The following is a 13570-nucleotide window of genomic DNA, read 5'->3' as shown; positions in this document are numbered from 1 at the left end:
CAAGAAACCAAATTTCTTTTTTGTTTCCTTCTGAGCAGCCTGTCACCCTCCCAGGAGATAAATATGGGAGCAGAGGAGCAAATCCATGCGGGACATGGGTGCTGTGGAGGGCTCAGCGACGATCGTTACCCATATGCAAAAAAAAAATCCCTTAAAATAATTTTTATAAAGACCTGAGGAAGCTTCAAGTAAAATAAGTCTGAATATCTGGACTTGGTTAAAAGCTGAGAATCGTGTCTATAAATATTTATGAGGGGGAACAGGCAGAGGCATCTCGGGAGGCTCCGCGTCAATCAAAGCACCCGGAACACGAATCGGAGGCGATTTAAAATTCACCAAAAGGTGGATGGCTGAGGATGAATCTTACATGGGAAGGGAGTGAGGGCAGGAAAAAAGCAACAGGGTTTGGGAAAGGGCTTTTTTGTGTGTGTGTGTGTGTGTGTGTGTGTGTGTGTGATTCCTCGTGGTTTTGCAGAGAAGTGTTGTGGCGTCGCTCGTGCGAAGACGTGCGAGGTGACGGGAGCGGCTCCGGCACGGAGAGAGTCGACTCAGGGCTCCTTGGAACGGAGGGAAAAGGAGGGAAACGGGCTGGAAACGGGAGGCAGAGGGTTGTGAATCGGTCAGGCTGGTTTGTTGTGTGGCGCTGTGGCTGAGGGAAGAAAAGAATCGGGGTTTTTTTTGGTTTGGTGTCAATAAGGGATAAAAGGGAAGTCGAGGAACGTGAATGTGAGGGCTGAGAGTAAACACTCAAAGGATGTCCCAAAGATGGGTAGGGACACCTTCCACTAGCCCAGGTTGCTCCAACCTGGCCTTGGACACTTCCAGGGATCCAGAGGTAGCCACAGCTTCTCTGGGAATTCCATCCCAGCCCCTCCCCACCCTCCCAGACAGCAATTCCTTCCCAATATCCCATCTAGCCCTGCCCTCTGGCACTGGGAAACCATTCCCTGTGTCCTGTCCCTCCAGGCCTTGTCCCCAGTCCCTCTCCAGCTCTCCTGGAGCCCCTTCAGGCCCTGGAAGGGGCTCTCAAGTCTCCCTGGAACCTTCTCTTCTCCAGGTGAACATTCTCAGCTCTCCCAGCCTGGCTCCAGAGCAGAGGGGCTCCAGCCCTGGGAGCATCATCGGGGCCTCCTCTGGACTCTCTCCATCAACTCCACGTCCTCCTGCTGTTGTTCCCAGGGCTGGAGGCAGCTCTGCAGGGGGCTCTTCCCGCTGTGGGATCAGCCCAGGGCACGAGGGGGTCTGGGATGGGGCATCTCCAGCATCTCACCCACCAACACCCCCGAGTCCTTCTCCTCAAGACTCCTCTGAATAAATCCATGTTTTAGTGGCTCTGTACAACTCGACCCTTTTGTACCACATCTGCTCCCAAAAATCAAACTGCACCAAGGTTTTAGAGAAAAACTCCCGTGGCTGAGCTCTCACCTCGAAACAGTTGGGGATTCGGAATTTTGGAAAAGAGAGGAGATAGTGTAAAATAAACCGAAGGCCACAGGATTTGTGTGGTGGGGGATGTGTCGAGAGAGACAGTTTTCCACGGTTTTTTCTTTTCCAAGGAGGCAGCGCTTGCTTGGACAGGGATTGGCCACCGCGTGCCTGCTCTGCTGAGGGAGCAGGTTTTGAAAAGAGCAACTAAACAAACGCCGGGCTGGGGGAAACGCTGCAAATCCCAGCTGTGTTCCCTCAAAAGGAGGAGAGACGGCTCCTTGATGAGCCCGCCTTTTGTCCTAAACTTTCCTCTGTTCCCGGATGAATACGGGGAGGATCCTTCCAGTCCTAACGACCCTTTTCTGGGAATGTGAAATTACCAGCTCTCATTAATGCCGGGCTCCATCGCTCATCAAAGCCCTCCTTGTGCCTCACGCTGGCTCCTTTTCTCTCCCCCCTCTTAATCTTCCTCTCATTATAACCAAGTGTCTGCCCTTTGGACCCATCCAGCTTCCAAGGAGTTGGCACCTGCCGAGATCTCATTTGGGAAGGACTTGTTAACTCTTGAAGAGTCGGAATGCTGAGATGTGGGAGAAACAACCCGGTTGGCACAAGGAGGGTGCTCTAAATACCCCGAGGGGGCAAAGAGCGGGAGAAAAGGGAATTCTTTGTGCCCCGGGCTGGGCTTTATCCTGATAAAATCCAAGGCAACAGGTCCCTGCAAATGCACTTGATGGTTTATTCCTTATGAGGGTTTTCTGTGGCTTGGGAGATTTCTCCCGAGGGGATGCGCTTTTCCACTTGTACCTGGAATGCTCAGGAATAAAGATTTCCAAATAAAACCGTGAAATTAGACCCGGCTTAGGGGACAAAGGCTTTTGACAGGAACGTGCAAACTGGTTCTCCAGATGCTGCTGATAGTTCTGTAGCCGCCTTTTATCTCAAGGACCAAAGCACTTTGCAAACGAGGGGGGGGATTACAGAAGTGCTTGCGCTGATCGGTGTTTTAGCCAAATAAATACTGTTTGTGAAAAGGAATTTTCAAAAGGGCTTTCAGAGCTACCTGTCCCCGCCTCGGCATCTTTATTCAGGGACTCGAAGCTCTTCTCTGTCTCGGTGGGGGATGCAGATTTACTGATGTGCTTTTCAGTTGAAATCCAAGTTCCCATAAGGCAGATTAGCAGCCAGAAAATTCCCTCTTTGGAAGGGAAAAAAAAAAACCACAGAGTTTGAAAGTTGTTTTAAAGCCTATTCTGTAATAAATGAGCCAGTTGAGAAGATGTATCAGGTGGAAAAAAAAAAAATTTAAAAAATCATTGGAAATGACTGGATCTGTGTTGTTCTGAGCACCCCACCCATCCTGCCAAGCACTTGAGTTCCCGTGCTCGTCCTTTCCGCTCTGAATCCATCTGGTCCTGCCTTAAATTCTGTTTCTTTAGTGAAATCCAGAGGGATCACAGGTCTTTTGTCATTATGCAGTGACAGGCGGGCTCGTGTTCTGATGAACATCTCGACTCCTGGCTATTGATAAGGTTTTAATGACTTCATTAAAAAGCCCATTATTTCTCATGTAGTATTTGCCAGGGCCCTGTCAATAGTTGGATAGTGAGAGTTAGAGCTGATATGTGTCCCAATAGTTGTCACAGAAGGTTGGCTTGGAGAGATGTAGGAAAGTTCTGCGGGATGGAGGCTATTTAGGGTGTCCATTAATCACCTCTAAACACAAGAAGACAAGGATTTGAGAGGCCACTGGAGTTGCTCAGTCATTGAGCCACCCAAGTACAGGAACACTTTTATCAACACTTGGTTTTGCTTTGTCCTCCCACTGAAAAAACAACCCAGGACTTCACTGCTTTGACATTTATAGATGTTACTTCAATATCCCATCTGGATTTTACATCGTTTTAATGTTTTAATACAATCTCTAAATAATTTCTTCTCCTCTCCTGTGGTTACTCCCTGGATCTTTTAATTCCATTAATCATTTGTTTCTCATGAGATGTGCTGATGTTTCTCCTGGCGTCTCCACAGCCTTTCTGTCTCTGTTTCTTCTCATTTCGAGTTCTCATTCCAGATGGTGTCTCGCTAGTTCCTGAAATATTCATAGAATTCCTCTCCTGGCCTTACTGGAAATAGTCTTGGATCGTGTTTGCCTTTATGACTCATGATCTGGGTGGCCCCAGGACCTTCTGTGATTGATGGACACACCTGAATTTGTCTTTTAAAATTGCAACTCACACAGTCTCTACCTCCTGGCAAATATTACTAGTACCTGAATGCACTGGAATGTGCAGGATCCAATGGTGTTCCCTTCTTCCTGTGGCCCAGAGTATCCCATTGGTCACAACTTCCATCTCTGGTTTCATCAGCACATTTAACTTCTGTGCAGTTCTGATCAAAGAATTAGTAGGAATATCTCCTTAACTCATCCTTGTGGATTTTGATTGGTAACCTTTCTGCAGTCCAGGAGTTGTTCTTTCAGCAGAAGTCCTCCCTTTTTTATCCCTTTGATCCATTAACCTGCACAGCCGTGTTACCAATTCCCACCTTCTCCATCCTGGTGGTTCCTTCAGCACTCTGTACTTTTATTATCACACACACACACACACACACACACTTTTATTATAAGTATTCATTAAATGTATCATTTAAGAAATTTGGTTCAGGTGCCAGACAAACTGTGGCTGCTCCATCCCTGGAAGCATCCAAGGCCAGGTTGGAGCAACCTGGGATAGTGGGAGGTGTCCCTGCCCGTGGCAGGGGGTGGAACAAGATGATCTTTAAGGTCCCTTCAACCCAAACCCCCCTGTGATTCCGATGGATCACATCCATGGAAGTCTTTAAGGCAAGTTCACCACTAAAATTCTGAGTATTCACCTGATTTTTCCCTCTCCTGGGCGACCAACACCTCGTGAGCTCTGTGCAAGTCCTTAAATCCCCCTTCATCCTTGCCTCCTCATTCCATGGGTTTTCCTTTCCCTCTTCCCCCCATGCAGAGCAGGGGATGGGAGCACGAGGCACCAATCTGCCTCCCTGAGCACCAGGGCCCTGCTGCCGGATTTTTGGGCTCCGTTCGCCTTCCCGGGCGGAGCCAAATCCCGTTTTCCAGGGGGACAAAGCTGCTTCCCAAGCCCTCAGCTTGATTCCTGCTGGCAGCAGCGGGCTCTGGGTGACAGGTTCTGTCTGAGAAGGGCTTTGCTAATGGCTCTGTATCAGTGACAGATGGTCACACTGAATGTTTAAAACGTTCAGGACCCCGGGATGATCCCAGGAACAACCATCTCTTGCCAACATTCCTTGTGTCTTATTCATTTAAAATATTTTCTCCAATTACTGGTTTGGTTTTTTTTATTTAAACGTATTTTGCTGGGTTTCTACTTTTCTAAAACATTCTCTTTTTTTTTTTTCCCCCCCTATTAAAGGAAGCCTCAAGATGTTGGTGCAGACTGGCAGGAGTCGGTGCCAACTGCTGGTGCAGACTCGTTAACAAATTTATTTTTGCACATATGGCCCAGAGCAGAAATATTAGGGGTCTGTGGTCTTTTGGGAGGGCTGGCAGATACTGTCTGGGAAAAAAAAAAAAAAAACAACAAAAACCCAGCACTTGGGGGCAGGCAGAAATTTCATTTTTATTTTTCCTGCTGGAAGGACTCCTGGATTTTTTATGTTTTTTGGGTTTTTTTGCTTTTTGAAGTGATGGTCTTCAATCATTTCATAGCTCCAGAGCTGCAAAACAACAAAAAAAAAAGAGGTGGCAAGGAAGTAGCCAATTTATTGATGGCCTCCCTTTATTGCTGCAAACGAGGGAAGTTGGTTTATGGGGTCCATCTGAATTTCCTGGAGCACAGAGTGTGGTTTAGGGTGGGTTTCTGACCTGCAGGGTTTCAGTCTGGTCCTGTATCTGCCCATCATTATTCACAACACTTGTAAAAGCAAATTGTAAGGAAAACACACTCCTTCTTATGTGGTTAATTCTAATTTTTTTTCCTGTTTTTGAAGCGTTGAACATCTTTTCTCTAGGTGGCTTTTCAATCCCATGAACTCTGAAAGGAAAAGAGCATGTTCTGCTTCCTCCAGATCCCTTCAGCCCCCTCATGTTCCCAGAAATAATGGGATTTATTATGATTATTATTATTTCCAAGGGCAGGTTGGACAGGGCTTGGAGCAACCTGGGATTGTGGAAAGTATGGAAGGGGCTGGAATGAGATGGTCTTGAAGGTCTCTTCCAACCAAACCATCAATGATTCCATGATTGTTTTTATGTGTCCTGCTTTTGACCGAACACGGTGGGATTTTTGGGATGCTTCCAACTCAGGATATTCTGCTTCCTCCAGATCCCTTCAGCCCCCTCGTGTTCTGAGAAAAAAATGGGATTTATTATGATTATTATTATTTCCAAGGGCAGGTTGGACAGGGCTTGAAGCAACCTGGGATTGTGGAAAGTATGGAAGGGGCTGGAATGAGATGGTCTTGAAGGTCTCTTCCAACCAAACCATCAATGATTCCATGATTGTTTTTATGTGTCCTGCTTTTGACCATACACGGTGGGATTTTTGGGATGCTTCCAACCCGGGATATTCCACAATTCCATGATTTTCTGACATGTTTCTATCCATATACAGCTGGATTCTTGTACCGTGGATCTTTGCTGGGATCTCAGCTATTTTTTCCTTGTGGTGAGGGCTGGAATAACCTTCCCCAAGGGTTTGTGTATTCAGCTCGTGTTCGTGGTGCCTTAAAATGACTTTCCTGCTGTTTTTTAAGTTCTGATGGATGTGGGGGATAATTGTCCCCATCTGCATATGGAAAAAGGAGAAGGAAATTATGACACCCCTGGCCTTATTTAAGGGAGTGAAGGTTATTCTGGAGATCTGGAGGGAGGGGATTGACGCAGCCAGGATGCATTTAAATCAAATCAGCAAATTAATCAACACCTTGTTGTGGTTGTGTGGTGTGCTGGATTTAATTAGGGGATAAAAGGAATGATGTGTGCAGAGATATATATATAAATATGTGTATATATATATATATATTTGGATTTGGAGGCATAGTTCAATATGACTGGACTATGGGATTGCCTGGGATACGTGAGGGGAACAGGCCACAGCATGGGTAAGTTTTCCATCATCTGCACCCTCTGGCAGTGGATTCTCTGGGAATTTTGGGAGGATTTTGCTGTTTTGAAAAGCCCTCTGGCTGTAAATGCGATGACAGACCTGTCATTTCAGCTGGTCTTTGGTTAGAGGTTGTATGAGGCACCTTTTCCTTTCGTTTAGCTGATTTATTCCAAGATTTATGCCGTGGGTTTAACCTATTTATAGATACGATAATTTTAAATTAAAATTGAATTCGTGTAAAGAATTACACAAGCTTCTTAATATTCCCTGCTTATGGTAGAGCTTATATACAAGCAGTTGGGCTCAGGGATTTTAAAAGTCTTTTCCAGCCTCAGTTTTCCTCCAATTCCTGTGGCTCCAGTTCTCTGTCTCTCCCGTCGTTTCATTGATGAAATCCTCAGTGCTGCTGCTCCTCGTCCTTGCCTCGGAATTTCCAATCCTTGCGTTTCTTTTCCTTGTTGGAAATGATATTGGAGCAGGGAGAAGTGATCTTTGGTGCTCCTCTCGACTGTTTGTTTGACTTTGAAAGCTGCATTTTGGAAATCAAGGGCTTTGGCTCCCGAGCGAGTGCCTCTGTCCGGATTTGGATGCAACAATTGCATCACCTGAGGGAAATCTGGGATTAAACACACTGAAATAAGTCCCCAGCTGGGAGGTGGAGAATCTTTGGGTGTTTTCCAGGTGTTCAGGAGCACAGACATTCCATAACCTGGCTCTGCACAAGCTCCTTTGCTGGAAGGCTGAGTAACTCCCAGGACTGGTTTTGTTTAATCCCTCCGAGGCTCATGGATGTGCTGGGATTATCCAGGATGATTTTCACCTTCAGGGAAGGCAGTGATGTATTAAAAATAGTCATTTTGAATCATTCCAGTGCAGGTGTTGAAAGGGATGTTGGTTTGATGCTTCCCAGGAAGGATCTGTCCTTGTGGCACCGACGGGAAGAGCCAAACCAGAGCTGGTGAAACTCAGCAGGAACCATCGGAGTGGCAGCTCCAGGAACAATCCTAAACCTTGGGAAGACATTGGTGGGGCACAGAACAGGCTCCCCAAGGCTGCCAGAGCTCCAAGAGTGTTTGGACAAGGCTCTCAGGGACAGTGTGGGATTGTTGGGGTGTCCTGGGCAGGGCCAGGAGCTGGACTTGGATGGTCCTTGGGGGGTCCCTTCCAGCTCAGGATATTCTGTGATTCTCTGTTTGAGGAGACCTGAAAACTCTCTGAGCACTTCTGGAAAACCCAGAAGTTTGAAAACCCAGGGGTTTGACTTCTCAAGTCCTTGTGGTGCTCGTTCCTTTCCCAGTGTAGCTGCTCCAGAGCATTTGATCTTCTATTTTGGATGGTCAGTCATGGGATTGACTCTCAGCAAAGGCAGCTCTGCTTCAGCACGTGGCTCTTCATTTTCTAACATAACTGGAGGGATAAATTACTTTGGAAAGTTCTTTTTTTTCCCCTTTTTCTATTGAAATGCATGAAATAAAGCCAAGGAGAAGGAATGGATCCATCCCTCCGGTTTCCTTGGCAGGACATCCATGTTGTCCAAGACTGCCCTGCTCAGCCTGTGGCCAGTAACACCAGTCCAAAGCTGATGTCAGGTGCTTCAAATACGTGGCAAACACGTGTGAGGTGGCTTTAGATAGAAAATATTCCTAGTGGGAATGTCCCATTCAAGAGCTTTTTAAGCATCTGCTTTTCTCTGTGTGCAACGTGGAGCTGCTGCTGCTCCTTCCACACCAGGATTGGCTTTTCCTGCAGGATTTGTCGGTGCCCAACTTACCCAGTTTTAAAAGCAGGAGCACTTTCCAGCTGTTCCTTAAACTTTTTTGTGGTGGCAGTGGATTTTTGGGAGTGGTTCCTCCTGTCTGAGGAGCCCAGTTGTCCTTCCCTGGCTGCGTCCTTTGGAGTCTCCAGTTCTGGGAAGAGGTCACGTTGTGCAAAACAAGTTGTGACACGTGTTGTTCTCCAGTGATGTTGGTATTTAATTGGCAGTTTGTCACCTCATGTCTTTCACTGTCCTCCAGGACTCTCCTTCCTCATTAGCTGGGTTTCAGGAGATATTTTAATGCCTTGTAGTGATGGCCAGAAGGTGGAAAAAAAGACTATTTCATGGTGGAAGGTGTTAAAATTCCCTACAGAAGGTGTCAGGGGTGGTAAACAGCTGTCAACTGAAAAGTGGTGTGGCCACAGATAGGGGGGAACTGGCCAAAAAGAAATTTAAACTGGAATTTGGAAGAAGGTTTTTAACCAGCAGAGAAGGGAGGTCAGACCAGTGAAGGCAAGAAAACTGGGGTAGAGCTTCCCACAGGGAGGTGCAGGAGGTTGTGGAGAGGAGCTGGAGGGTGAATTAATGACCCTGGAAAACCCTTCCAGCTTTTTGTCCTTATTTGACATCCTTTGTGTTGAAATGGGGGGGTTTCAAAGCAATTACAGGGAATCATCCAGAGCTTCCTGTTGCTGGAAATGGAAGAAATGGGTTTATTTTAGAAAACACTCTGTTTCTTACACAAAACAAATGTTTTCCTTTGAATCACAGGATGGTTTGGGTCTGAAGGGACCTGAAACATCATCCAGTTCCATGGCCAGGGACACCTTCCACTATCCCAGGTCGCTCCAAGCCCCGTCCAACCTGGCCTGGATACTTTTTGTTGCTACTGGAGCATTCTGGAAGTCTTAAGAAATGATGAAATCCTTGAGGACTTTGTGCCTTCTGCCTTTACCTGGGCTGGTGGCAAATACCAGGTGCCATTGGAATTTAGCTGGAAAAGGAAGATGGATCCTAAAAAACAGCCCCCAAATAAAACTCCTCCCCAGCTGAAGGCAGACTTTGAAAGAGTCCACAATTCCTGAAGCTGTGACTGAGCTGTGTCAAGAGCTCCAGTGAAGTCTGGGAGAGGGAAAAAAAAAATCATCCTAAAGAACCAGAATTCCATAAATAATGAAAGAGCTGGAACTGCCTGGCTTTTGTAATGGAGATGAAGGCAAGGTGTGATGACAGGAACACATTTACACAGCAGAATTCTTTATAATTACGGAGATCTTGTCCTTCAGAGAAACAACATGATCATGAATATTCAGGACTTCGATTAAAATATTAATGACAGGCTTGAGACTTTGGTCTCCAAACAGCCATAAACAGTTTAGTTTCAGTGCAGTGAGGAGGAGGAGTGGAGGTCCAAAAAAAAAAAAAGGAGCTGCCTTTTTGGGTTTGGGTTCTCCTCGAAGGCAGAAGGATTTATTTTTGCTCTGCTTTTCCTTTTTGTGATGGTTTTTTTTGGAAAGGAATTTTTGGATGCCCCTTATCCGCCCCCAGTATCTTCAGCTGTCCCTGTTTCACCTCTCCTGCAGTGCCCATTTCTTGGTGTCCTCCAGGAAATTAAATCCAACTGTCCTGCTGGCTTTAAATTAAGGAAGTTGAAGGTTTCATCAATAATTAAATGTACCCAGTTGCAAGCCATGAGTAAATATTTCCAGCTTGTAAATGGTTTTAAAATCTTGAGGTGGTAAAAAGTGGATGCTTCAGACGTATTCAAGTGATTTTGCTAATAAGAAAACCTGATTTTGTTAAGAAAATTACTGATTTTGCTGATGAAAAGCAATTCCTTAAGAATAACCAGTCAGAGGAGATGCAGAATATTTGGATTTATCAGCAGGGAGGAGGACCTGGGCTTCATTTATATGAATCATAAATATATGACCAAAAATGATTGTCCCTTTTTCCATTTCTCTCTGTTGTGTTTCTCCATTTCTGTCCATTCCGTAGACACTGGAAAAAAGCTGCTGAAATCAAAAGTTTATTTGAATTTGGGAGAGTTTGCCAGGCAGAAGGGGAGGAAGGGTCCCTTGGATAACATGAGGAGAGCAGTTTTTCTCACCTGGTCCCTAAAAGAGGGAACCGAACGTTCGAGTCTTGTCTTGTTCAGCCCACGACTGTTGAAGCTTTCAAGTAAAATTTAAGATAAGAAAATTTCTAGTATTTGAATGGGTTTTTTTTCGACTTTTTGAGCTTTTTGTGGAATTGTAGGATGGTTTGGGGTGGAAGGGAACTAAAAGAATATCCAGTTCCACCCCCTGCCATGGGCAGGGACACCTTCCACTGTCCCAGGTTGCTCCAACCTGACCTTGGATACTTCCAAGGATCCAGGGGCAACCACAGCTTCTCTGGGAAACCAGCTCCAGTTTTCCTCTCCTTGATACCTGCACAGCAGGAGCAACTATTAAAAATAAAAAACAATTAAATCAGTTTAGACTCTCGTGTAAAACAGAGCTCGTGGGAGCTCTTGGTTGGTTTTTAGGGGAAATGTTAAATTTCCTGTCAATAGAAATGGACAGAAACACATGGAAAGGACTGGTCAGTCTTCCCTGGAGTTTGTGATATTAAATCCAGCCTGATTTTGACACACTGGCTCCCATGAAATGTTGTTTTATTAAAGCCACCAGGTTATTCTTGGGCTTCCAATGGCTTTGATGATAACTGTATTAGGGTCATATCCTCCAATAACCCCACTTCCAGATCCCTGGCTGCCTTTGAAAGAGTTTGTGATTAAAGTTCTGGCTGTTTTCTTGCAATTCCTGGTGTCCCTGAGGGGGGGAGTTCCCTCCCCTTTATTGGCACTTACAACCCCAAGGGGGTTTAGTGCCAATATCAGTGACAATCTCAGGGGGTGGGAAACAGTTTTGCATGAAAATACCAGAAATAAAAGCTGTCCCCAAATTAACACGGGGGGCTCTGGGATTTGGGGGTTGTTTCCTCAAGTCTTAATTCAGCTGTGATTGAATTCCAAGCAAAACAAAGCAGAGGAGGAGGAGGAGGAGGTGGGGAAAGGAGATTATGGATGAACAGGTCACACCAGGATCTGCTCATTCCTGCTGGTGCAGGGGGGGCTTGGTTGGTGCATTCCCAGCACTGCCATGGACAATCCATTCCACTTCCCTCAGGAAAAACCCTGGGATCATTGTGCTCGTTGCTGGAAAATGAAATGATTCACGGAGGAGGAGTGAGGACGTTGCTCTGTCGCTGTAAATTTACAGAGACATCACAGGGTTGAATTCCCAATTTTGCCTCGTTTCACGTGCCAGGTTTGTAATGTTTTCAAAAGCTTGGGGGATTTATCTTCATTAGAACTGACTCCTTCATTAAAACGTGGAATTGTGACAGTGACAGTTTCTTGGTGGTTGCTGGAGGCCCAGCTGTGGAACAGCTTCAAAATCCTCTGTTTCCATCCCGTGTGCTCGTGGTAAAAACATTGTATTTCTGTAGATGTTGGTGGGACTTGTTGATCTTAGAGGTCTTTTCCCACCTCAGCGAGTCTGTGTCTGCTTCTTCAAGGAATCCAAACAATGTTTTACATTTTTTAATCTCATTCTTTCTCCTACCAAACCCATAACAGGGGCTTTGGCAAAGTGGTCCCACCTCAGGAGCTTTGTCCATCCTCACACCACGAGCCTTTGGCCTCCCCAGGTGTGTCTTGCTGGAACTCCCTGTGGCCTTTGGAATGCTGGAGAGGGAATTTGGACAAGGGGCTGGAGGGAGAGGACAAGGGGCAATGGCTTTAAACTGATGGAAGGCAGGTTTGGATGAGATATTGGGAAGAAATTCTTCCCTGTGAGGGTGGGGAGGCCCTCAGAGCCTGAGGTGGGAGACCTTGAGAGCCCCTTCCAGGACCTAAAGGGGCTCCAGGAGCCCTTGGGACAAGGGATGGAGCGACAGGACCCAGGGAATGGCTTCCCAGTGCCAGAGGCCAGGGTTAGATGGGATATTGGGAAGGAATTGCTGTCTGGGAGGGTGGGGAGGGGCTGGAATGGATTTCCCAGAGAAGCTGTGGCTGCCCCTGAATCCCTGGAAGTGTCCAAGGCCAGGTTGGAGCAACCTGGGATAGTGGAAGGTGTCTGTGGGGTTGGAACAACATGATCTTTCATGTCCCTTTAACCCAAACCATCCTCTAATTCCATGATTCTACCAATTCTTTTGTCCAAAATGGCCTTAAACTTTTAAGTACTGAAAAGGAAGGTGAAACATGGGAGGTTTTAGAGTTAAACAGCTCATAGGAATATAAACCAACAAATGACACTATGTCAAGAAATATCTTACTTTATTTCCCTTGCTTTCTGTTTGCTCCCTGTGTTGTTTTTTTGTGGGTTTTTTTCCCTTCTGACATGAAAACCCAATAGAAAACATGTCAAGGATATAAAAAATTCAGGTAGGAGCCATTTGCTGCTACAGGAGATAAGATAAAGAGGGAAGAAAACAGTTGAGAAGTGAATCCAGCGTGTGAGTAATCACAGTTCATTAGCTCCAGCTCGTTTCCTGGCTCTGGATAAGGACTCATGCTTTGGAAGAGCTTCTATCTGTACGTGGTGGTTTTTTAGGGAAACCACAAAATATGCGAGTTGACAAATCCATTAATCAAAGTTCCTGCTGCCCCGGGGAGCAAAATAAAAAAAAGCAAGAAAAGAGAAGAAATATGCATTTTAAACAATTTTTGTAGCTGCAAGGAGGCTTTTTTTTTGCATGTGTGGCTGCCACGGTGATCAGATGATAAAGGAGGGTCGGGTCGAAGCCCAGCCCCTCGCGCGGGCTGTGAGAGCCGAGGCTCGCGACGGCTTTTTCGAGGCAGATGGAGTGTGAGCAACTAATAAATCAGGTTTCGAAACATTAAAGGGCAACTTATTTAAATGCAGATGGTGTTGGATCGCAGACAAGGCAGGAGAGGAGAGATGGGGAAGGATTGGGCACAACACTCAGTGCGGGGCTCTGCGGCCGCATGCAAAATCAGCCCCGGGATGTGGGAAAGGGAGAGAGAGACAGTTGGAAAAGCTGTTTCTGGCAGAAGTTTGAGCAGTGAGTGGGATTATGGTCAGTCATTTTGGTACATTGGACTTGTATTCTGGAAAGCTGAAGTCTAAAAGTGATTTTCAAAAGGAGGGAATAAAACATTTGGTCGTTTTTTGTCCACAAACAGCTTTGCCAGGGGGAAAGTCGGAGCCTCGGTTTCAATTCCCCTTTTGGGAAACTGAAATTCAGGAACCTGAGC

At 46.1% G+C, this 13570-nt stretch overlaps 1 protein-coding gene across 1 annotated transcript in view; it reads left to right on the top strand.

The window, feature by feature from the left end:
- The window catches only part of EXOC4 (exocyst complex component 4), a 274343-nt gene that overhangs the window by 107559 nt on the left and 153214 nt on the right, over positions 1-13570 (top strand). The window lies entirely within an intron of this gene.

This window comes from Neopelma chrysocephalum, unplaced genomic scaffold, assembly GCF_003984885.1.
Source record: "Neopelma chrysocephalum unplaced genomic scaffold, ASM398488v2 Primary Assembly neopelma1_187, whole genome shotgun sequence".
NCBI classification, from domain to species: Eukaryota; Metazoa; Chordata; class Aves; order Passeriformes; family Pipridae; genus Neopelma; species Neopelma chrysocephalum.
Note: the sequence above shows the minus strand (reverse complement) of the source record. Positions and strands in the feature narration are given on the sequence as shown.